Source organism: Ictidomys tridecemlineatus, chromosome 9 (assembly GCF_052094955.1).
Source record: "Ictidomys tridecemlineatus isolate mIctTri1 chromosome 9, mIctTri1.hap1, whole genome shotgun sequence".
Lineage (NCBI taxonomy): Eukaryota > Metazoa > Chordata > Mammalia > Rodentia > Sciuridae > Ictidomys > Ictidomys tridecemlineatus.
The window spans coordinates 37,559,265-37,585,570 of record NC_135485.1 but is presented as its reverse complement, the minus strand read 5'-3'; the positions used below and the strand labels follow the sequence as shown (position 1 = coordinate 37,585,570).

General features: G+C 39.8%; 1 long non-coding RNA gene across 1 annotated transcript in view; it reads right to left on the bottom strand.

The window, feature by feature from the left end:
* Positions 1–473: 473 nt before the first annotated feature.
* The window catches only part of LOC144366669 (uncharacterized), a 37,590-nt gene continuing 11,757 nt past the window's right edge, over positions 474–26,306 (bottom strand). The window contains exons 2-3 of the long non-coding RNA XR_013425772.1: positions 7,001–7,126; positions 474–1,225 (exon numbers count right to left, since the gene is read on the bottom strand). This is a non-coding gene — a long non-coding RNA (uncharacterized LOC144366669). The remainder of the gene's footprint in view (positions 1,226–7,000; positions 7,127–26,306) is intronic.

Sequence of the window (26,306 nt, the reverse complement as noted above, 5' to 3'; positions counted from 1 at the left end):
CCAGCAAGTTAGAACCAGTTCAGCACCTGAGTCTGCCTCACAGTTTCCAATTTGCTTGCTCCTCCCCTTCCCTCACCTCCCTACCTAGTCCTAGTCCCTACTCATTCCAACCTGTGTAGAAAAAAAACAATTGCAATTCCACCCACACCATGAGCTCCATTATGTGTATTTAAGTCCAGGAGCAAACCTGGGTGGTGACTCAATCGGAGGGTGGAGTAACTTAAGCCAGGTGGGAAAGGGGGTTAGGAGTCTTGATTGCCCAGTTTAGAATGTGTGTTATCCTTCCGAGTTTGTGATTTTTATGTCTCTAGAGTTGCTAGAGTGTCCACTCACATTAGAGAGGGACACCTGGGATTGATTAATTTAGTTCCCTGTATCTGGCTTCTAATCTCTGAACCAACCAAGAAATACAAAGGAATCAAGCTGAAAAACCCCCGTTTCCTTGTCCAAGGAGAATCACACGAAACACTGGCTGTAAAAGCAAGAGGTTTGTTTATTGAGACACAGGCGCCTGCGGGTGCCCAGCAGAACCTCAGCCAGAGCTTTGGTGAGCTGGCACACCGGGCTTGGGGGTACAGAGATATTTATAGGGTAAAGGGGCACAGTAAGCAATAGGTTTCTTATTAGTTAATTTTAAACCCAGCATATAGGTTACCTAAAGGGTAAAGTTGTTTTCCACTTTATGTTACAGGAAAAGCTACATAAAAGCTACACGTTATTAGCACTCTGGTCCTCCTGTTCCTGCCTATTCAGGCGTGCCCTGGGCCCTGGTCCTCTGTGCTTTCTCAACCGGTTACACCTAACTGATTGTCTGAAAAACACACCTGGTGCCTGCATAAGTTTGCAACATGCCTCAGTAGTTTTGCAACTAGGCCTGAGGTTGTTGGGCTGGGGTCTTTCATTCCCCCCTTTTTCTTGATCATGGATAGAATCTTATATCCATTGTCCTGTGTTTTTCCTGAGTCATTTCTAGCATGGCCTCCATTTTAGATTTCACTTGATATTAGACCCGATTTACTTAACTACACTGACTACCTAACTTTAAATGTGGCTTCATTTCCCTCTCTAATTTGGGAACTCCTTACTGCTGTAAGGAAAGGGGGCGAAGATCTTTCTGGCTTCTTCAGGCTGACAAAAGGGGCGATGTTGGGGCAAGCAATTTTAAAAAATCGGGTCTATCAAGTGGTCCATGATAGGCTGGAGGGCCATTTGAGTGATGGGTGGTCTATAAGAGAAACAAGAATTTATTAGTACTGGAACCATATTGATGCAGCAATAAATGCCATAGTACAGGAATATGCTAATGAGTATGATGGCAAAAACAAAGACTAACAATGTTTTCCACCAGGAAGTACCAAGAACCAGAAGCTAAGATATTGTTTCCATGATAAAGTTGCTGAGGACATGGCTTCTATCTGAGCATGTAAACCTTTAAGGATATTTGTCACATTGCCAGAAATGTCAGGGATGTAAACACAACATTTAACTTTTAGGGTTACAGTTGTCCTTTTCCTTAAGATAAGGTTTAATAATTTAATATCATCTGATCTTGCAAAATCCTTTTACTAGTATGACCTGTGTCTAATAGAGAAATCTTTAATTCTGTTACTTAGGGCTGGATAACCATACTAGCAAACATTAAGTCTACCTGCGTTGGTTAGAAATAAAGGCCTTAGACTAAAACTACTTTAGTAGTCCCCTTGACAGTTATCAGGCATTTCTGTCTAAGAATCTCTTTTGTAGCCTTCAGTTTACTTATTTATGGAAGTTACATTTAACTATTATTATTATTTAAGATGTCCAGGAACAGCTGTGCTTTGGCTTTGACTGTCTTTGCTAAGTGTTTAAGATGAAGCAAGTCAAACTGACTTTGTTTCCATCTATTGTTAAGAGTCACCTGAGTTACCCTGAGAGTCCTCGGGAACTTCACAGCAGCTTCTCAGTTCTGCTAGTGCCATTTGCGCTAGGATGGGTCCAGGCCTTGCTTGACCACGTGGCTTCCCTTGGAAGCATCAGGGATGTCTCCCTTTTCTAATGACCCTCCTCTTCACAGCAAATGCACTGATTGGCTTTCTGTCCTCCACTGGTCTCATTAATCTCCCTGATCAGGAGGTTATGTGGCCTAGAGTTGCAAAGCCCTTTGGAGAAGTCCCCTATCCCTGATTCAGACTGACTCAGAGGGCAAGAGCCAAATATTGGTTTTCTTGGCCCTTTAATTTAACTTTAATTTTAAAACTTGATCTTAAACATCTAGCAAATAAACTTCAACAGCCTTATACTAAGTACTGGGCTTTAGTACCTATCTCTCTTTCCTGTAGGTGATAACTCCTTATCTTAAGTTAACCCAGGTTGTGAGTTCTTAAAGCAGTACCTCTTTAAAACATTAACAGGCAATCTTTAGACCATCTAAAAGCAAACTACAAAACAAAACTAACTAGGATAAAAACATATTTAGTTTATGTAATAGCTACCTTGAATTCTGTTAGAGTTATACATTATAATCCCCTGTTTGAGGTCCTGGCAATCGTGACAAAAACCAACTTTTGGACACAACTTTAAATGCACTGAAATCTGGCCTACTTCTTTCATAGTCACTTTCACATGAGATGGGACATAGAGCCTTCTCTCAAGAAAGGCGGGGCTCATCATAAGTCTTAAATATTATAGTTCTGAAGCTGATCTTTGCTTTTTAGACATCATTTTATAAAGTTTACATAAATTGTTGTTCAAATTTACATGAATATTAGCTAACACAACATAATATCACATTTAAAACATGAATTAAAGAAAGGCTGAAAGCTTTTAACTTTTTGTAGAAAAGTAGCAAAGTACTTTTGTGTTTTGCAATAAAACCTTTACATAGATTAGGCTTTCATTAACTTAAAAATACATCTAAATTGTATCTCAGTGTAAAAAGTAACATGGAACTTTACATAACTTATTGATAACAAGTCCAGTTATAGAACACAACTGATATTAATAAATTTCCAACATGTTTTTTTAAGCCTAAAATTACCATACAATTTTTAGAACACCAGCTTGATATAATGTTTTTTTTAAAGCTTCTACCTTACAGATTTGTATACCTGGAAGATACGAACACATTAATGGCACCAATTACATTGATGTTTTTATATTAACCAAGTTTAGCTTTTAAAGAAATAACATAGCACAATTTTTTAAAACAACAGCACTTGTTTAACCAGCTGTTTAATTTTTTTAAGACTACTTGCTCAAAAACTTACACAGACCTTTTTTATATTATTTATTTAAACCCTTTTAATTACTTAACCATATAGACTCTTATCCAGAAATCTAGAACCTTTTAGTTTTTCTTTTTATCTGTTAATCTCCTTCTGTTCACATTTTGAAACAATACTTGTAAATTTTTGAATTTAAGCAGATTTAACATTTTATTAAGGCCTTTTTGAACATCTAGAAAAACTTAATTTTAAAGACATCTTTACTTTTATCTGTTTACCCAATTTAAATTGAGCCATTTGAATCACGTGAATCAAATATATTTGGATCCACTTTTAATTTTTCATGAGCGCTCCTCATCTGTCAGTTGTCTGTCAATCACTGCATGATATATGGGCATACACACATACAGACACACTGACATACAACACATAACACAAGTGTAACACATAACACAAAAGGCCTTGCAGCTATCTCAGGTGAAATCTCATTGCAATGTTTAAAAAAAATCCAGTTGATCAAAAATAGAACTTATCAGAAAAACATTAACTTGTCTCTAGGAACAAAATCATGAGCTCAAAAAAAATATAGAATCTAAGAAAAAAGCAAAAGTCCTAAAAAAATTGACCAGCCAGTAATTAGTAAATGCCATACAATTTACTCTTTGTTTTAATCTAGTTTGAGTTCAGGTAAAAGACACCTTTACTCTTTTTTTTTTTTTCTCTTGGGCCTGAGCTCCAAGCTGCTTCTGTTTGCATATCAGCTTAAGCCCTGGCTGAGGTCTGGAAGGAACTGGGAAAACCGGAATTCTGAGCAGAAACTTCATGTCTAAGGCATTTTAACCATAAGTCACAATTTATCTTTCTACACTAGAAAAATTTGCTCACACAAAACTGAAAATAGGATCTTTCTTGATAATATAAAAGCCACCATCAGAAGAAGTTTCTTCAGGATCATTAAGCTACTTTCTTTGTTCTGAAGTTTCTAAAGTAGTATTAAGTTATATTAAATCACCTGGAAAAAATCCACACACTACCATGTATATCTAAAATTAAGCTTTGAAAATTCCCAAGACTGTTGCTAATTAATGTCATTTTAATAAGCCAGACCAACGTTTTAATTTAACACTTTTTTTAAAATTTTACACACTAAGAGAAACAGATACCAAATCATAATTTACTATCCTTGCCCAAATCAATGCACTGTATACCTAGTGAAATCTCCTTAGGCTACCCAGTTCAAAGATTGATGAAAAAATAAAACTGAATGATTGGGAGTTACTTGCCAACTCGGAAGTAGAGTTCTTTTAATTTTCTATCCTAAGTATTTAAGTTCTCTGGCATGAACTATCTGAAATCACAAACTAAACAATTACTTAACCCTAACTTTTAACTGCAAGATTATGCAATGCTTCAAACTTATTTAGATACCAGATGTTACAATGAAACATCTTTTAGACACACATTTAGCCTAGATTATCCCAAAGAAACAATCTATAATAACCTTTAAAACAGATCAGATAAGAAAATATCTCTCCAGGTTTTGAACTTCTATTTAATTATGACTCTTATCAGTGGCACCTTAGATTTCCCATGAGTGGACCAGATGTTTTCTTGAAGGGGGAGGGGGTTTGTACTTTGATTGGCCCAAATTTTTCTCTTGATTTTTTTCCTCTAAAAATGCTCTCTTAGCAGCTTAAGGAACACAGCACATTTTAAACATTGGGGCGGTAAAACAGACTATTGAAAGTTACCTATGTACCTTAGAGAACCTGGGCAGATTTTGCTAATTACCTCATGCCTTTCTCAGTCCTGAATCCTGAATTGCTAACATTTCTGACCTGCGAAGGAAGGGAAGCATCCAGGAGGAATGGATGCGGGGTTGGAAGTGTTGCACGGCCCATACGGAGGCAAATGTGATTGGGGCTTTCCCTCAGTGCCATTCATCTACCGATCACCCTAGATACCCATGAGGGCTGTCGGAAGGGGGCTCAAGAGAAAGGAACCTTAAGAATTCGTCTGAGAGTAGCCCAGACCGGAATTCCTCAGTTGTTCCAAACTCCTTCCTCCACCTCCACACATCCAAGGCAGACCAGGATTCAGGACACTGTGTACTCACGCCAATTGCTCTCCAGGCCCAGACAGAAAAGTTAGAAACGGCTTTGGCAGAACCCAACATGCCTGCTCTGTACCGAACAGGTGATTGAGAGCTGCCTAGGCCGAGAAACCTCTCACCCAAGTCTTGTAGAGTGGCGGCTGCACTAATTGCGTTTAAGTAGCCGTCGGGTGCCCACCTTACCTCCAGAAAGAAAGAGAGAGAGAGAGAAAGATGCACCTCAAACAGACATGGGGTGCGTGCACTTACCTCGGTGTAGAATCTCAGTCTGAGACAGAATTTATGACTGAAAGTTCGGTTCCCATCCCCAAAACCAATTAATGCCAATTTAATAAGGGTTTTGAGAAAAGTTAAAGGCGAGATATCAAAGTTCTTAGATCCCCAGCAGGCATTTCTTAACCACAGCAGGTGCACTCAGGCCAACTACGGGAAGAAAAGAAGACACTGCTTCCCTAATCTTGCTTACAATTTAGGTTAAAATCTAGCTAAAGTTATCTCCACACCTCTAAGGCAGATTGGAATTTGGGACTCTGCATCGGTCCAAAGTAAAACAATGCCATCACACTTAACAGAGACACAGACAAAAAGACACACAGAGACACACACAAAGACATAGATTTCCTTTTCAGATTGTAAAAAAATGAAAGTGGGTGCTGGGCCCAAGCCAACTGGGGCCTTCCCTTCAGACAAACGGATTGGGAGAGCATCCCCATCAGATTGGGTCTGGGGTAGAGACAGACAGGACAACAGAAACAAAAGCATATAACACAAAATTCGCAGCGCGGCCACAGAATTCGCAGCGCGTTGTGGATTGCTACCCAGAAACTAAAGGCTCAGGCGGACCGCGGATCCGTCAGCTACAAAATACTTTACCAAATACTTTACAAAATACTTTACTATAAGCAATCCACTCAGAACCCAGAAAGGGGCTAGGGACGTCTCCCGACCGTGGGGGATGGACCCGGAGGGTTATTGGTGGCTGGATCTACTTGTTCTTTTTCTTCCTCCAAGGAAACCTGGATGGAATCAGGAGCTGGTACGGGTTGGGGCTGATAGGGTGGGGGTGGGGCTTCGGAAAGAGATCATGGAGCAGGCTTAGGCGGAGAGAAAGGGGCAACCCAAAGGGGGGTCCTTCTTTAGGCCAGCCCACATTGAGTGTTGGCCATTCCGCAGTGCCGAGTGTTATCCATTTCTTCTTTTTGACTTCTACCGAGAGGTTATCTGCCTGATTCCGGACGTCCTGCCAATGGTCGAGGGTGAGACTCAAAGGGGTCGTGGTTGATTGCCCCATGTTAGTTTTAGATGAGGAGATAGAATACAGAGACAGAAACAATAACACAATAATCACAATAACACTACAATCAGACCGAATAGAAAGAGCGCTGCGCGGCTTCAAAACAAATGGCTTAGGCGGAGCAGAGGCCCCACTGCTGCCTACAAAACCAAATGGCTTAGGTGGAGCAGAAGCTTCGCCGCTGCCTACAAAGTGATCCCCGGGACGTCTCCCAGGGTGGCAGAGGAGAAGTCTGAGTTCGTCAACTCCTTCTCAAGCTGCCCAAAATACAAAGCGACTACGCGTAATCGTACAAATGCAGCGCATAGAAACCAAGTACCAGTCAAAGGTTACAAATAAAGAAGTGACACCAGACGACACGACAAACATGACATGAGCTGGCCAGCTTACCTCCCAGTGATGCTGGGTGGTCCTCGGGCAGGGATCCGGACAGGGTGGGGGAGGGGCAATCTCGGTGGAACCTCCAAATGAAAAACCCCCGTTTCCCTGTCCAAGGAGAATCACACGAAACACTGGCTGTAAAAGCAAGAGGTTTGTTTATTGAGACACAGGCGCCTGCGGGTGCCCAGCAGAACCTCAGCCAGAGCTTTGGTGAGCTGGCACACCGGGCTTGGGGGTACAGAGATATTTATAGGGTAAAGGGGCAGTTGCGCACCGTAAGCAATAGGTTTCTTATTAGTTAATTTTAAACCCAGCATATAGGTTACCTAAAGGGTAAAGTTGTTTTCCACTTTATGTTACAGGAAAAGCTACATAAAAGCTACACGTTATTAGCACTCTGGTCCTCCTGTTCCTGCCTATTCAGGCGTGCCCTGGGCCCTGGTCCTCTGTGCTTTCTCAACCGGTTACACCTAACTGATTGTCTGAAAAACACACCTGGTGCCTGCGTAAGTTTGCAACATGCCTCGGTAGTTTTGCAACTAGGCCTGAGGTTGTTGGGCTGGGGTCTTTCAAAGCAGACAGAGATTAAAACATTAACAGCGTAATTACTGGGAAAAGTGGGAACATGTGGCTTAGATATGTAGCAACAATGGGTCTCCTAATAACCGAATCCAAGAATTAGGCAGACTCACCCACGCAGCCACAGGCAGCCCTGGGAAACCACTGAAGCCAGATTTAAAATTAGGTAGTCAGTGTAGTTAGGTAAATCGGGTCTAATACTGAGTGAAATCTAAAATGGAGGCCATGCTGAGAATGATTCATGGAAATGCAGGACAACTCATGGAATGTTAATGAAGTCCAGGAAAAAGCCCAAGGCTAGAGCCCATCCCAAAGAAGTGTTAATGAACAGCCTCCAGCAAACTTGAAGGTGCTGACTCAGAAGTCCTTCCTGCCCAGATTACTTCTTTGGCCCACCTGTGTCCCACCCCTCAGGCCTTTCAACCCACATTCAATCACCAAAACTATAAAAAGGGGAGACAACAGCCCTTCCACGGATTCCACCTCTTGGGTCCCCTTCTTCCTCTGGGAGAAGTCTTTTCTGCTGTCCTTTAATAAACTTCTAATTTCTACTCTGACCTTGCCTCCGCGTGTGCTTTTCTGGTGTTATTCTTCAACATTGGGGAAGCAAGAACTCATCACCGGTCAACAGCGGTATCACCACTAGTCTTGCTGTGGTGCAGTCTGTGTTCATGGCCACGTACAGAACAGAACACGTGCTCTCTGCTAGCTGATATCACAGATAGAAAAGGAGGGGAGAAGCCTTGCCGCAGTCTGGCTGGGCACAAATCACGAGCCACTGAAGCAGGAACAAACTTTATTTTTTAACTGCAGGAAAAAACCTCACACACGCTCCTGGGGAATCCTCCCGAAAAGCCACGAGGCTCCTGCAGGAACCCCCAGCCGGAAATAGCTCCCCGGGAAATCCCTCCTCCTGCACTTCGCCAACAAACGGGAGGCCAGGGGAATCCGGTGAGAACTCAAAATAGCGCAAGAAGTCCAAAAATAGCGTGAGAACGCAAAAGTAGCGGCAGAGGCGGATAATGCCTCGCCTGTCAATCAATACTGTTGGCAAAATGCCCAGGAGCCATACAGACTCGGCTGTGGCTCTCAGCAAAGCCTGAAAGAAGCATGCCAGCAACTCCGTCCCAGGCCACCAGCACCTCCTGGGGGAGACTTGGGCAAGGTGGTGTTGAACCACAATGCAAAGAAAAGACCACCAACTCCAATTTTAAATTAAAGCAAGCTTATACTGTGTACACAAAGAAAGCTGGCCAGCAGCTGTCTCTCCCCATGCTGGGCTAGAGATCAGCACCCCAGCTTTCCAGGTAAAAGGTTTCATACCACAAAATGCTACAAAATGGGAGTGTCTTGGGAACTTACAGCTAACAGGATTCTGGCGAGCATAATACTGTAAAGGTAAAATTTCTAAGCTGACTCTAAGCTGCAAGAGTCTGAGTTAAAGTGTAAAAGATTGGGCATTGTAAGGTTTCTAAATTGAAAGGCTTGGGCTAAAAAAAAAAAAATAATAATAGACCAGGTATTGTTAAATTCCTCTGCTACCCCTGGAACCTGTAATCTCTGTAGCTGTTAGGACAATGCCTGAACTGCCCAGTAAATATTTCCATTGATTCCTTGGTTGTTTATTAGCTAAGGGCTCTAAATAGCTCAGTACGTAAGCATCCAGGCCACAAAACCAATCAGTTTAAATGTGTACCCCGCTTAGTAGTGTCCAATCACCCCTGCCCAGACTGTTCCCGCCAATGAATGTACTAATCATGGCTCAGAGTTGTTGTTCAATTTTCCCATGCCTCAAGATGATTTGTTCTGATGTATGCAAAGCCCCCCACCCTCTCCAAAAAAGTGTACTTAAGCTCTGCTTGACCTCTGCTCTGGGCTCTGGGCTGCTCTCCCTTCCTGAGTGAGCCTTGAGCCCCAGCATGCTGGTTCAATAAAACTTCCCCCTGTAATTGCATGAGGCTGGTCTCTTGTGTGGTCTCTCCCTCCGACGCTCCACCGGACCCTTACAATACAAAGGTAGATAGGAGGTTAATAATCTACATGGCTTAACCCTTCAAGGTAGGGAGTGAAGTGAGAATCCAACATCAGAATCTATGAGGGGCCATTTAGGTTTTAGGGAGGGTTGTTATCTTGTCAAGGAGAGCCAGGCATGGGTGAGTTCAGAGCCCAGGCAGGAATTTCAAACAAGTTTAAACATCAGGGTGTCAGGCCAAATAGAAATCTTAGTATTTTATAGTAAAACTGAAATGAACCTTTCATAACTTTGTGACAAGATGACTCCCAATCTTAAGATGGAATTTGTTTGAGTTCATCAGTGGTATGAGAAGCCAGAAGCATTACTCTAGTAATTGTCCTTATGGGCCAAGACTTTCCCCATCATGTGGCATGGGATAGTCTCTAAGGTAGGCCACTTCCTGAGGCCAAGAAGCCCATTCAGAGAAGGTGCTTAGCTGCATTCCAGCTGGATGCAGAAGCTGCAGTGTATCTTCTTGTTCCAGGAAGCCATAAATCAGTCCTTCTTAGCTGGGAAGTATATTGTCCTAGAGGCACTAAAGGAAGGCAAAAATGACCTATCAGATTGGCACTGTTCCTTCCATCTCTGAAATGCAAAGCAGGTCTCCCACAAGGAGGAATGAATTTATATAAGAAGCCCAGGGCCCTCTGGGAAAGAATGAACCAGGGCCCCAACACCCATTTTCAGAAATGTGACTCAAAATGGGCTGGTGACAATAACCTCAACCTTTTCTAAGACACAGTGAAACTTTGTATTTTGGGAATACAAAGCTGAGTGTAGCAAAAACATATTTAAATTTAGTTTCTATTTAAATTATTTTTAAAATAATACTTTCTTTTAGAAGATGATACATTTTCAAAAACAAAAAAAAAAAGAAAGCCTAGTGACATAAGGATGCTTTTGCCTACTAATATGTATGTATATGCTGACGGTACTAAACCAATAATCATCACTGTGAGGACTGTTGAGGAAATTGTACACTGAAACAGAAGAGCATGAGGTTCTAGGCCAATTAATAAGACACATGAGATTGTAACTGGAGCAAGCATTCAGCCCACTTATGAAAACCAAATCATTCCCACCTAGTAGGCACCATATAAAAATTGATTATAATAATCATTGCCAATAATTATTGTGAATTCTGGTGTAAGTTCTGGTGTTCTCTCTTCATGGAAAAAGCCCAGTGTGTGCTCTATATCTCCATCAAGTTTGTAGAATTTTAAGATTTAAAAGGGATCTTAGAAATTGTCTAGACATTGAGTTCAGCACATACTTAGCCTTCTTATTTTACAGACAAGTAAGTGGTGTACCCAAGGTCCAATTATTGCAGGGACAAATCTGGACCAAAGTTTCTTATTTTCCCATTCAGGTACATTTGGAAAATTTTCCTAATTCTGAATTTCCTCTATTTTAACCTGATTTCCCCTCCCACAGGATCCACATTAAAACAATCTTCTGCACAGATATGTGCAGCAGAAATAAGTTATCCCTAAACCCTGGCACCTACCTCCTGAGAAGTAGAGGAATTCCACGGTGAGATATAGCAGGTTTCCCATGGAGCTAATGACACTTTAGGGGCCCAGCAATGTGCTCACAGGGTGATGTATTTACATAAAATTTTCAAAAGTAAGATATTTTAACCACAATTTGTTCAGACAGCTGTCTCCTGCCAGTGCCAATTTCCTGTCTGTCACATTTCCCTCACGTCAAGGGTATTAGAGTGGCTGTAGGCAGTTCCAGGATCCTGAGAAGGAAAAATGGACTGGAAAATACTATTTTGTCTGCAATTTATAAAGGCTTTTTTAAAAAAAAAAATTCAGTTAATCAGGTAAGAAGCAATAAACATCATTTGATTTCCTAGCATTTATTTATGAAAGAACTTAAAGAAAATTCACATACAAAATCAATGGAATGTGAAACAAAAGTGTATTATGATAATTGAATCAATAAATTAGTGTGACCTTGAGGAGCAAATTACAACTGGAAAACTTTAGATCATTCCAAAAGTAATAATTCATCAAGAAAAAAACATAAATTTCCAATGGAAGTAATAAATAGATTTTTTATTGGTTGATAATCCCATTAATGAAAAAGAAGAGTAAATAATTAATGCGAACACACTGACAAAATATTTAAATTTCTTACTAATTGGACAGGAACTACTGCCATCTAAAAAGATAATAGAAATCATGGTTTTTCTATAAGGACAGAGACACAAACTGGTTAATATGTACTATTGATTCAGACAGTATTCAATATTAGGTGCTGTCTCAAAAAATGTCCTGAAATTTTATAGCACATCTATGAGTAAAAGCCATTTCCCCAGATGTGACCAAAACTGTTAAAATACACATTATCAATGAATTATGAAGCAAATAGAAATTCCCCTCAACTATCAACAAACTTTGATAAACTATGTTAGAGGAAATATGAAATTATCCGCCTATTCTCATTAGAGAAATATTACAAACTCAGCTTTTATGAAGAGACAAAAAAAAATTTGTGAATGAAAAGAATATTAGGTGTGTGAGACTGTATATTTATAAAAATATTTCATTTTTCTATAATGTGTGGTATTTGTGGTATTATTAGCCTTTTGAAATTTGTGACCTCTTATAATTTCTTTTCTTATTCTAAAGTAAATATTATCTTTCACACCTGATTTGTACTTGTAATTTAGTGCCTTTCTATTTTTAAAGAGGGCCCTTAAAATTCAATAAGCTGTATGTCCCACAAAGCCTAGATCTGCCTCTGGGTGTAAATTAAACAGCACTCTCATTTCTAATAATAAGAAATGGGAACCCATTTTTGCAACCTTTGGTTGGAAGCTGACCTCTGTAGTCAACAGATGTGGAATGTACTGAGACTTGACCAGCAGGTGGCAGTGAGGTAAAGCAAGTCCAAATAGCAGCCTATGTGTGGCACTGAAAACAGCAGCAAGCTAAAAGGTTATTCCTGTACAGTGTTTGGAACCAGATGTTTCACTTTGGCGCTGTAGAGTATTTTAGGGGACTAGTGTTTGAAGAAAGATATGAACCAAAAAGAGAGCATCCCTATACAATTAAAATACTATATGAATTTAATAGCACACAGCTCCTTACCGATATTATAATTATTTGTTTTGCCATTAGGAACACTGTGCTTCTCAGTCTCACTACATCAAAACCAGTTTCTCCTCAGCATGTCTTCTTCCTTATTATCCTGAAGGGGATGCCATTGCATTTCTACCTATAAACAGCCTCTTCTAATCTCGAAAAGCAAATACTCATCTGTAGGGTTCTGCTGTATTGGAAGCTGCAAGCATTTCATGTTGATAAGAACAGTTAAAAAAAAAAAAGTAACAGCAGCATTCCTGTGACAGGTGGGAAGTCACAGCCAATTAAAACCTGGGTCCTTTCCAACCTAGACACCCAGGATCCTTGGAATCACTATTGATAATAATAGCTAATACATCCAGAGGGCTGGCTCAGTGCCAATCATTGTTCCAAGACTTTGACATCATTTTATTAAGTTGAATAATGCACCCCAACAAGGGGATAGCGGGACCCTAGCCCCTTCCTGGTTCTCTCTTTTGCTTCCTGGCTATCACACAGACTTTTTGGTCTGTTCCCCTCCCCCAAAACAACCACTTCCTCTCCCTTATTCGCTCCTCTTTTTTTTTTCCTCTCCTCTTCCTCTTCTCTCCCACTACATTGTACACCCAATATTTTTGTCATAGGTGGGCACCTTTGTCCACAGGGGACAAGGAGGAAAAGCACAAGCTTGTAAGGGTCTATATCCAACTACTGCTTCTAGTTGTGTGACTTTCGAAGAATTACTTAATCTCTGTGCCTCAGTTTCTTCATCTGAAAAATAACTACAAGGGTCCTTTCCTAATACAAATGATGCCTATTCACCAAACAAACATTTATAGAGTGTCTATCATGTGCCAAATATTGCACTTGGAGCTCAATAAATATTAATTCCTTTCCCGATACCCACTTCCTCCTCACCTTTGTTAATGCAGCTCTTTCTACCTAAGAATCCCACACCATCACCATCATCTCACACACACACACACACACACACACACAAATGTTCAAAAGCAAGTTCAAAAGTTATTAGTGAAGCCTACACAGCTCTCAGGGCAGGCTCAGCACTCCCTGCTCAGTATCATTGTAGTGAATTTTGTTTGCTTTGTGATTGACCAGTTACCTCCTCTGGACTGGAGCTCTTTGGAAGTAGGAATAGCATCTTCTCTATCTTTGCATCTTGTGCACCTAAATGTACATATATCTTCAAGAGAAAAAGAAATCACAAGTATTATCAATTGTTACTAAGATTTTCTAACTCTTAGTGTGATTCTTTGGAAAATGATTATAAATGAACTTTGTGTTGAAGTGTCCTGGATATTTTCAAATTGCCTTTCATATTATGCTGAAAAATTGCCCACCTTGATACAATAAAGTCTTTTTAATTGACCCTCTTCTCGAAAAAGGAGGCTTTGAATGTATCATGTTTGGATTTTCTGATGTGTTCTAGAAGCACTTGGTAACCTAGTTAGCTAAAAAGTAGCCATTGTTCATGTTTGTGTAAATTTTGAATAGATTGTTTTTAATTAATGTTTCACTCTACTTATTTCTGCTAATATTTCACATTTCTGTTACTTTTTTCTATTTGTCTTCCCTCTCTATAATATAAACACTAAAAGGGAGGAACCTGGTCTGACTTAGTCACTGCTGTGTCCCCAGAGTTCAAACAGTGTTTAATAAGATTTGTTGACTAGCTGATGAATAAATGAATGTATCATATCTTTCCATTTTAATAGATTAAATTATGAAGACATAATGTATTACATCTACCAGTATGTTTAAGAAATTAATTGACTACACCCAGATAGTGTACAATGCACAAATAGTTCCAGTTGTATGACTCACTAACACCTCCTGCCCTGGGGTCTTAATGTCTGTTTGAGTCTCTAATCCACATGCTACACCCAAACCTTTCACAGGGTCCTTTTCTACCTCCATTCCTTTCCTTCCGTGAAGACCACCTTGTGGTTCCCTCCTCAGACTGAGCGACCTGATGTGGTCCCTCTTTAACTTCCTCCTTGTTTAGTTGAAAGTTAATCAATAGTTCACTTTCCTCGTGGTTTCGTTTCCACACCTTGCACTGTTTCCTGTGTGCATTTTCTCTTTTCCCAGGATTCTCTTCAATTCTTTATGCCCAAATCCTGCATCCTTCACAGCTTAGCACAGAAACCATAAATCCTTGGATCTGACTTCCTCTGCACTTTTCATACTCTTCCTTTAGTTCATCCAAAGGAAAATGAGGCCAACACTGCAAAGCACTGTGGGCAAGGTGAAGAGAGCAGGGTTTCAGTCCTCAGGGAGCTTCCTCTCTAGGAGTGTAGGCCACTAAACTACTGGGAAATATTATGCAGGAATGACCTGGATCCCTTCTTAGAATATAACCTACCATTTCAGGTTTTTTATGGCCTCATCTTTATGGTCCACAGACCATCCTACATAACAGAGTAAATGTGCATTTCAAGGCTATTTCAGAAAATTCTGGTTTTCTGCACAAAAAAAGTACTTACCTGTCCTTCCCATAACATTGTCCAAAGAGGAACTCGTCTACCGTCATTCCCAGAATAAGTAAGTTTCCCTATGACCAGTCAGCAGATACAGACGGCAAAGCTATGTGCTATAAAAAGGGATTGTTCTCTTTTTTTTTTTTAATTAGCCTGAGGGATAAAATGAGGACTGAAGTGGAAAATGGGAAAGAGGTGAAAGACTTGATAGTTAAGATGTGCTAAGCCCTGGAGAATGCTGAGCTGGCAGATGGTTATTTTCCATAAGAAGAAAGAGAGAGGGAGGTGAGAAGGAAGGGCAGGCAGGGAGGAGAAGCCAGAGTGGTGGCCGTCACACCCACAGCCAGGCTGCAATCAGCCACTTTCTGGGAAGAAGGCATTGCTGCTGTGCCCGTCAGAAGTTTATGAAAAGTTTTTCAAATGAATAAGATATACGTTTTTAAAAAAATACTTTCCTGATACTATATGCTAGAGCAAGGACACACCGAGAAAACATCTCACTAAGAGAAAGAAGCCAGTTACAAAAGGCCAAATGTGGCATATGATTCTATGTACAGTAAACGAAACAGCCGAACAGGCAAATCCATAGAGACAAAAAGTGGATTCCAGGGGTACAGGGGGGAAATGGGGAGTGACTGCTAACAGGCATGTGGTTTCTTTTTGGAATGATGAAAATGTTCTAGAATCAGAGTTGATGGTTGCACTACTTTGTGAATATATTTTTTAAAAGCCTTGAATTGTGCACTTTAATATAAATGTATGCATATTATATTTCAACAGAGTTGAACTGTAAAAAAAATTTATTCCTGAAAATAAGAATTTTAGCAATCAAGCAAAGAGATAGATCTCCAAACATTAAGTCCCTTACCACCCTTCCCATTAGTACATGCCCAAACAGTAGGAATTATTACTCAATTGCAATGCTAGTTCATTGTGTTATAATTAGGGGAAATTATTATTTTTTTTTTGCTTACAAAACTATGAAGGTACATTGACATATTTGTTTGTGGTATGTTTTTATTTTTTTAAAAAAATATTTATTTTTTAGGTGTACATGGATACAACACAATGCCTTTATTTTTATGTGGTGCTGAGGATCCAACCGGGGTCCCGCCCATGCTAGGGGAACGCTCTACGGCTGAGCCACAATCTCAGCCCCGGGTATGTTTGTATTAATTGAACTGTTAAGTGGTCTTTAGTGGTCTGCTAGGTGGCATTTTAAAAAAATTATAGAGGTATAACTTATTCTCTGAAAGAGTTTACAATCTAATTAGATAATGAATAATTCATTCACATGTCAAATGGTGAATAGCATGTGAGCTCAACAGTAGAGAAGATAATGAAATATTTACTGTCCAGAAAAGCAGGTACAACTTAGATGTCCAATATTAGAAACGATTAAATTATGGTATATCCTCTAAATGGAAAAAATAATTTTTTGAGGGAATATAGAATAGTGAGAAAATGTTCATGACATTACCATAAGTAGTCCAAGAATACACACAACAGTTTACAAAGTATGATCTCAACTTTATCAAATATAAACATGTATAAGTAGAGACAAGACTAGAGGGAAGTGCTCAAAATATTAACAAAAGTAGAATTATAGGCTTACTAGACTTGAATATGAACTTCAATTTAAAAATTTTAAATTATATTTTAACCACAAAATGCACACATATTATAACAATGTTAAAGGTACAAATGAGTGTATAGTGAAAGAAATCTATTTCCCATTACTGTCCTTTAGTTCTTGGTTGCCCTGACCTCACAGGCAACCAGTTATGGGTTTCTTGTGTGCACACGTATGACCTCCAGTCATTCTTGGGTGGCATAATTTGGATCTGGAATGTCCCCCAAAGGCTCAAAGGACCTTCAGGAAAGTGATTGGACCATGAGGGCTCTAACCTCATCAGTGGATTAATCCATGATAATTCTATGGTATTCTTGGGAGGTGGTGGAAACTATAGAAGGTGGGGCCTCACTGGAGGAAGAAAGTCACTGGGGGCATGTCCTGGGGACTGTATCTTGTTCCCAGCCCCTTTCTCTTTCTGTCTTCTTCCTGGTTGCCATGAGCTTTCCTGTCAAAAACTCTTCTATCTTGCTGTTCTGTCTTGCTTCAGGCCCAAAGCAATGGATTCATCTGACCTTGGACTGAAACCTCTGAAATCATGTGTCAAAGTAAATCTTTCCATTTAAGTTGTTTTTCCTCAGTTATTTGGTCACATCAACAAAAAGCTGACAAACACATTGGGCTAGGGCAGTTTCCTGGGTGAACAGTCACTCCTAGAAAGGAGAGACTAAAGACCATTCCTTTTAGCCACCTCCCCTCCCACAAGTTCATTCTATGACATTTGCCTTCCCATAGTCAAAGGCCTGCCCTGATGTTTCCAGGCTCCTTTGATCCACTTTTAAGTGCACCCACTTTGCTCCCCAATGCCTAAAATCCCTTTAATTAGAATAGAGCTTCTCAGGTGTTGTGAAGCTAAGCTATGGAGCCAACCTAGGTGCCCTTCAACCGATGAGTGGGTAAAGAAATTGTGGTATATATACACAATGGATATTACTCAGCCATAAAGAAGAATGACTTTATGACATTTGCTGGTTTAAACGGAAGGATCTGGACATTATCATGCTAAGTGAAATAAGCCAATCCCAAAAAAACAAAGGTCATATGTTTTCTCTGATATGTGAATGCTAACTCACAATGTTGGGGGATGGGAATAGAAGTTTAGTGAATTGGACAAAGGGGAATGAAGGGAAGGGAAGGGAGATAGGAAAAGGGAAGACAGTGGAATGAATCTTACATAACTTTCTTGTGTACATATATAAACAAACCGCAGTGAATCTCACCATTATGGACATTCACAGGACTGGGGTGCTAGTTAGAATAAGATAGGACTGGGGTTATGGCTCACACAAGGCCCTGGGTTCGATCCTCAGCACCACATAGAAATAAATAAATAAATTGTATTGTGTCAACTACAATTAAAAAAATAAATATTAAAAAAGATATATTCATGTTTGTATAATTATATAAAAATGCACTCCACTGTCATATATAACTAAAAAGAACCAATTTTTTAAAATGGCTAACCATCCCAAAAAACCAAAGGCCAAATGTTCTCTCAAATTTGTGAGTGCTAACACACAACAAGGTGGGAGGGAAGAATAGAAGTTCATGGCATTAAACAAGGGGAAGGAGGGGATGGGAATAGGAGAGACAATAGAATGAATCAGACATAACTTTCCTGTGCTCATATATGAATATACAACCAGTGAATCTCCACACCATGTACAACCACAAGAATGGGTAGTTATACTCCATGTATGTATAATATGTCAAAATACACTCTATTGTCATATATACCTAAAAAGAACAAATTTTTAAAAAGCTAAAAACGTCAACACTGGGTGAGCGGACTATTGCAAACTTGTCACACTACAGGACAATGGTCATGATCTAGCTGACTACACAGAGTGTGTCAACGGCTCTTCTAATCTCTTCTCCTTCTGGCTCTGTGTTTCCCAAACTTCAGTCACTTATGACCCCAGGGGTTTTGCTTATTCACCTATTCTGTTAGTTATTTTTTCCTTAAATTAACTTACTTTTTCTTAAATAATTTTATTTTAAAAGTAAATTTTTATACTGTACAGTAGTTTTTAAGTTCACATTTAAATATAACTATTAACATTTAAAAATGTGTCTGTTTCTATTAGGAATGGGGAAGGGGACAGGAGATGAGGGAAAAGAGGAGGGCAAGAAGGATGGTAGGGAGGGCAGATGCAATCAAAGCACGAAATTTGTGTATATGAAATATCACAGTGAAATGTATTAAATTTGCACAACTAATATGATTGAATAATTATAATAAAAAGAAAGGAAAATGAATAAGTAAACAAATAAATAGAAACGTGTCCATATGCCTAGTGGCTATATTTGATAGATTTAGTAACCCAGAATGACAGAAGCACCATGAGTGAGCAGTAGGTCCCTGAGGGTCAACTGCCCATCTATAGTCATTCTATGTCCCATCAGTGATGCATTTATCATGTTCTAGGAACATTCTTCTGGAATCCACTCTACATTTTTTTCTAAATTAATCTTCCTAAAATATAAGCTGATGTTACTTTCCTGATTAAAAAAAAAACAAATATTTTTAATGCCCATTGCCTCATATAACTTAAAGCCCAAAAGTCCAAACTCTGTAGTTTGGCACTCAAACATCTTGTAATGTGACTACAGCCTACATTTAATTTATTCATTAAATGGATATTGATTTATTGAATACCTGTTATGTGTCTTTCCAACTTTATCTTTCACTACTGCTTATAATAGACCTTAAACCTTGGCCACACTTAAATCCCAGAACTGGCCCATCTCGCTCCTTTTCTCATCTATTCTTTTTCTCCCTGCTACAGCTTTCTTTCTTTCACTTTCAGCCACCTCCATTTGTCAAAATTCTACTCATGCTATAAGACTCAGCTCAAATGCCTTCTCCTCCCGGAAGCCATCCATATTCTTCTGGACCAGAAATAGATGTCCTTCCTACTCCCTCCCATAGCCCGTGGCCATCTACAGAGGATTAAAGTGTATCATAGTTACATTCATGCCTGATTTCACTCCCTTACAAAAATGAGAATGTTCCCGAAAGGGATCTTGCCTGATCAACTTCTCCAACTCTATCCAAGGTCTAGCCCAATCCCTTGCATCATTTAATAATATTTCTTGGACTAAATATGCAAACTGTCTCCTAGCAACAACCTTACCTATCCTACAATAACTCATGCTTTAAAAATGAAAATTAGCCCCAGGAACACACATTTTTGGGTTGTCACTTACCCAGGGATACCTGGGATTGGGAAGTTTTCCCAATTTTTGCACTTGCAGGCCAAGTTGTTCCATTGGATTGCATTTGGAAATCTGGATGGATTGTTTCAAAAGACATGAAGAAGAAAGCATGGGGAACTGAAAGACGCATAAATCTTATCTGTGCCAACAAGTTCTAACTAGTACTCCATGTAAAAGATGCCAAGAGGGAGAGTCGCGTGTGAGTCAACCATGGTGCCCATGAAAACAAGAGGAAAACATTTCCAGATGCTTGGCCCCTGCAAAACTGCACTGTCATTCTCTCTTAATTTTTTATATAGCTGGAAAGGCCATAAAGGGCTTTGTATATTTGTTTCCTGGGCTCTCAGTCACGTTAAACTTAACTGTGAAGATAAGTTTACTGTGAAGATAAACCACTTATGTTTATCTTCCCAGTTTAAAGCTATAAAACTCCGCTCTAATTATGCCTCAATACAGTGGCATGACATTTATTCAGAACTTCTTAGATGTGCAGTAGCTTCTAAGGGTGGTCTTCTATTCTTTTAAAGATGTGGTTTATAGAGATCCAAGAAACATTTCCTTACCCCTAGCACAATTGAGACAGTCGAGAATTTTCAAAATGCCAAAAGGCATACAAGGAATTAAATATAGAAAATATAAAATACAGTTTAGTTCAGCTCTCCCCTTGATCTTTATAGGGAACATTTGGCAATGTCTATACATTCGATTGTTACAACTGGGGAAGTGCTACTGTTCTAGAGAGAAGAACATTTCATTCCTCTCTGCTATAGTACCTACAGTACCAACGATGCTAATCCTCCTACAACAAAGAAATGTCTGATTCAAAATATCAACAGTGAAGCATTTGAGAATCTCTAGTCAACTTATTGGATTTCTCACTTGAGGTGGCTGCTTTCTGTCTGAGTTCCAGCTCTATCTTACCCTAATTTGATCTAAGAACACTCTACTCTGGTTCCAAAGGGTTGGGACCTTTTTTAGTTGTTGTTGGGACTTGTGCCCACATGGAAGGTGTCATGTAAAAATCTCCTTCCCACAATCCCCCCCCTCCCCTTAGTCATCTTCATATCTCTGTGGCAAAATCCAATAGAAAAAAGAGTTTCCCAATATGTTCCCCATCCAATTCTGGAATTTGAGGCCTGATTGATGACCCATGAATTATCTCACCCTTGAGTACCACCTCTCTCCTCACACATGCAATTGAAGCTTCACCCTTATGTCCAACAGCATGAGCATACATTATTCAAAACAATCTCCATAGTAGCCACAGGACACCAGTCCCTATATATGACCTCAAGAAAATTGTATGGGTACAAGTAGTCTCCAACATCAACAGTTCTAGCAGAAGAACAATGGCTCAGATATTTTCATGGATTGGAAGAATAAGTCATGAAATAAGCCCTAGTTCTAGACCCTGTGCTCCTTGCCAGAGATAGCACACCTAGCAAGAGAGAGTCTATACAAGTGAATCAATAAACAGGCAATTGTAGGGAATTATGTGCCAGGCACACTGCTTTATATATATAATCTCAAAGGTTTATGACAATTATCCCATGAGCTGGATACATTAAAGTTGAGAAAATGGAACTAGCAACATGAAGACAACTCTTCTAGGTCATGTCATCTTCAGTTGCAGAGGCAAGATTCAAATCCAAATCTGTTTTCCACCTCCACCAATATGTCAGGTACCACATTCTCTTCTCCCCTCCCTGCACCCCTATCAGGTTAGCACAAACTTTAGGTCCCTTCAGGAGCAAGGACAGAAAGGACAGTGAGAGAGAGTGGTGACTCTTCTCACTCCTCGAGAAAAGGCATTGGTTCATTGGCATTGAGTGCAAATTCGTTTTTTGCCTCCAAATACTATCCAGAGAGAGGGATTGGCAGTCTTCCCCCATATGTACCCACATCTGTTATCCTGCTACTTGTAGATATAATGCTCTGCTGGCAGATCAGAAGATATGAAATAAGAGTGTCTTTAAATTATGACCAAACTTACTCAGAAGACATTAAAATGACGAGCAGACAAGCAGAGAAAAAGAACAAATATCAAAAGGAATCCATCAGCAAACAACTTTGTTATTTGTTACCCAGAAGGAACTTGCAAAACTGAATTTTCACAAATGTTTTAAAAATGCTTCATCATGACCTCCAGGGTACATGGATCATGGAGTTCACAGTACTGGACCCTGGTCTACATCCCAAAGATGTAATGGTCCTGAGTGTTTATCCTTGCCCTCTTGACACACCAGAGATGGTACAATTGCTCCCTATAATTGGGTAAATGCCTTTCCAATTCTGGAAAAGATTAGAATTGAATACAAAGAAACAAATCAAAGCCAAAAATCAAATGCCTTTACATTTACTTTAGGAAGCAGATTTGCTCTCTAAATCTGAAAGTCTAGAGTATATGGCAGATTAGAAAATCTGCTAGATGTGACACACACTTATAATCCCAGCTACTCAGGAGGCTGAGGCAGGAAGACTATAAGTTTGAAGCCAGCCTGAGCAACTTAGCAAGATTCTTGGTCGCCTTTTCTTTGCTCTGACCAAAATAACCATCACACATACACACACACACACACACAACAACAACAACAACAACAATAAAAACTTAGAGGATGAAAAGTTAATTTTGGCTCACAGTTTCAGAGTGACTCCATTGCTCTGGACCTACAGTGAGGCAGCACATCATGGTAGAACAGCATGGTAGAGGAAAGCTGCTCAGCTTATACCAGCTGGGAAGTTGACAAAGAGACAAGTATAAAAATCTGACTATCCCAGAAATTGGTACCAAGAAATGGGGCCATTGCTTTGACTACACCGACTCAGAAACCTTTTGAACTGATTTGCAGAAGTTTGGGAAAGTTTGGAAACACAGGCTAGAGAAGACTTAGATTGTTGTAAGGAGAACTTGATGGGCAATCCTGGGACTATCTCAGGCAACCAGAATGCCCTTAGTAATGCAGGCAGCAGAAACTGCTCATGAGGTTTCAAGTGGAAATGAAGAAACTATGAGGAATTGGATTATAGGTGATTCACATGACACTCTGGCAATTAACTTGTTTACATTTTGCCCATGTCCTGAGACTTTCTGTGAGACTAAATTTAAAGGTGATGATGGATCAATCAATGTGGCAGAGGAAATTTCGAGGCAGCGTAACGTTCAGGAAGTGGCATGAGTATTGCTGGCAGATTTTTCCCAGGTTCACTGAGGAATAGGAACAAAGAGCTGAGCAGAAAGATTTGGAAAACTTGTAGTTTGGCCAGAAAAGCACACATAAAATTGGATCCAAGGATGGTGTGGTTGCCAAAAAGATTAGTGCCATTAGGGACAAGAAAAGGACTTTGTACAAGGATAATAGAAAAAAAATGCCTTGAGGGTATCTCAGACAAATGAAAACATCTTTGAAAGACATTGCTTTGAAGAGAGCACCTGTTCACAGAGGATGATTAGAAAGTTATTTCCCCAGGATTCATTTCACCTTCATTTAGGGTCAGCCCTCCAGACACTAAAAGGCTGCTGCAACCAAGGTTCAAGGGAGCCAAGTTATTGCTTGAGTTGGCAGCAGACCTTGGCGTCATCAACATGGTGCTGGTTCTGCAAGAATGTGGGTTGCTGGAGTTACAGGGTCATTGGGGCTTCCATCCAGATTTCAAATGAAGGCCTAGGAGGCCAGGCAATGGCCGGAATCCTTGAAGGCATCCCCTGAGAGGGTGATGCATGAACCTGTGAACGTGAAGCAAAGCTGCAATGGAGAATTCAAGGAGTTAGAAATGTACGGAATATAGAATATCCCCTGAGAAAAACTGCAGGCAGAGAGCAGAGCAAGCCCAAGAGAGAGGCCATGAGGACCATAGCCAACAGGGGCATTAGGGCAGAGTTGTCCAAGCCTTCTGGGTCCCACATCTTATTATCATGTTTCCCAGATGCCGGACACAGAGATATAGAATTTCATGTTTGCCCTGCTGAGTTTCAGTTTTTCTTTGATATCATTCTTTCTTTCTATGCCTCTATTCTTCCCTTTCAGAATGGGAATGTTTACTCTGCACCATTGTATATTGGAGTATGTAACTTGCTTTGATTTTTGCAGGGCTCACAGTTAAAAGTTTGACTTGAGTCTGAGGAGATTTTTGACTTGGACTTTTGAACATTGCTGGAACTGTTAAGACCATGGGGACTTTGGGAGATGACCTAATTTTGTATTGTGAGATAAACATGAACTTTTGAGGGCCAGGAGTGGAACGGTGTGGTTTACATACATAATGACCCCCAAAAGTTCAAATGTTTAAAAGTAACCCTGCAATCCAGAAGCAGTGCTTTTAAGAAGTAATTGGGTGATGAGGATTCTAATCTTATCAATGGATTAATCCATTTGATGGATTAATATTCTGAATGGACCACTGAGTAGGCAGATGGCTATGGTTGGAGGAAGTATGTCGCTGGGGGAGTGTCCTTGGGAACTATTTCTTGCCCCTGGCCTCTTCCTCACTGTCCCTGTCTCTGCTTCCTGACTGCCATGAGCTGAGCATCTTTTTTCCACCACACTCTTCCACCATGATGTTCTGCCTCACCTCAAGCCCAGAGCTTGGAGTTGGCTGACCATGGACTGAATCCTCTGAAAACATGAGCCAATGAATCTTTCCTCTTCTGAGTTGTTCTTGTCGGTCACAACAATGAAAAACTTACTAATAGAGAGACCCTGTATCAAAAGAAAAAGGACTGGAGATATAGCCCTGTGGTAGAACACCCCATATTCAATCCCCAGCATCAGGAGGAGGAGGAGGAGGAGGAGGAGAAGGAGGAGGAGAAAATGTGATGGCTTAGCCTTGTGATTTCAGTTTGCAAGGTGACATTGGGTATGGACTTGTGATTTTTAACTTGAAAAGCATAAGAAACCTTGAACAAATATTTAACCAGAATTTAAATGTTTGAAAGGACAAAAGGGTAACTATATAAATTTAATTTATTTCGTGTACAAGAGTTATCTGAGTATTTGGAAAGGTTTTGCTTGTTAGATCATAAATTTGCCTTGTAAGGCATTTGAAGCACTTAAGAAAATTAAATATGTTATATGTATAATGCAGTTTAAAATGTTTAAAAGAGCTTAATTAAATTTGTAAGTGGGACTGATGTTTAGGGAAATTTAATCTGTTCAAATTGAGTTACTCTACATGCCTCTGAGAAAAAGTAGAGGTGATTGTTTTGTTGTTAGCTGTATAAAACATCTAACAAGATTTCTGAATTTAACATAGACAAAATATCAATTTAAATATTTGTCATTTTAAACATAACAAACCTCTGTAAGTAGTTATTTAAAAAAAAAAAAGACTCTTTCTTAAGCATTAAAGAAATTCAGGCCAGGGGCTATGGCACACGCCTGTAATCCCAGTGGCTCAGGAAGCTGAAACAAGAGGATTTCAGGTTCAAAGCTAATTTCAACAAATTAGCAAGGCCCTAAAAAACTTAGTAAGACCCTGTCTCAAAATAATAAATAGATAGATAGATGGATAGATAGAAAGAAAGGACTGGCAATATGGCTTCGTGGTAAATTGCCCCTGGGTTAAATCCCCAGAACCAAATAATTTTTTTTTAATTCAGGTTCCTACAGTCTCAGGGAACAGTAGCTACTTCAGGTAGTTATTATCTCTGTTCATACCAGTTTTTTCTCTCTCAGTCCTCCAATTCCAATTCCCCACCTTATACTCTCTTCATTGTAGTATCTACTGTGGTTTCTGTTTTCCTGGTTGGATCCTGATGGATACATTTGACTTCACTCTCTGTTACTCATTCTCTTTCCTCACATTAACAAGGATTTGATCTGATCCTGCAAAGGGGAAGGAAGAGAAGTCCCAGACTTGGAATGTACATTGAACCAATGCTCATTGGGCTACTGCATTCCCCAATGAGTAGCTCATTGCTCCACTTCAATATTTCAATACAGAAGTACTTTCTGTATATCTTTGGGCTTTACTAGAACTTTCTCATTGAAATACCTATATATTCTATGTGGAAGAATTCCCATGAAGAGTCCTCCATGAGTCTAGAATGCATATTGGAATAATTATTCTGTTCTTCCTATCTTATGTTAATACCTCATTCAAATCCCCCAGCAATCTTATGAGGGAAGCAGGTGGACTCATTCCTCCATTTACCAGGGGGAACCTGAGAGGAGGCTCCCTTTTCTTACCTGTGCTCACATGGACCAACTAGTAGCAGGATCAAATCTCTATTTCTTCTCTGTTCTGCCTCCAGGATGTGGTTAATACAGTGGTTGATTTTTTTTTTGTTTTTACAAATTTT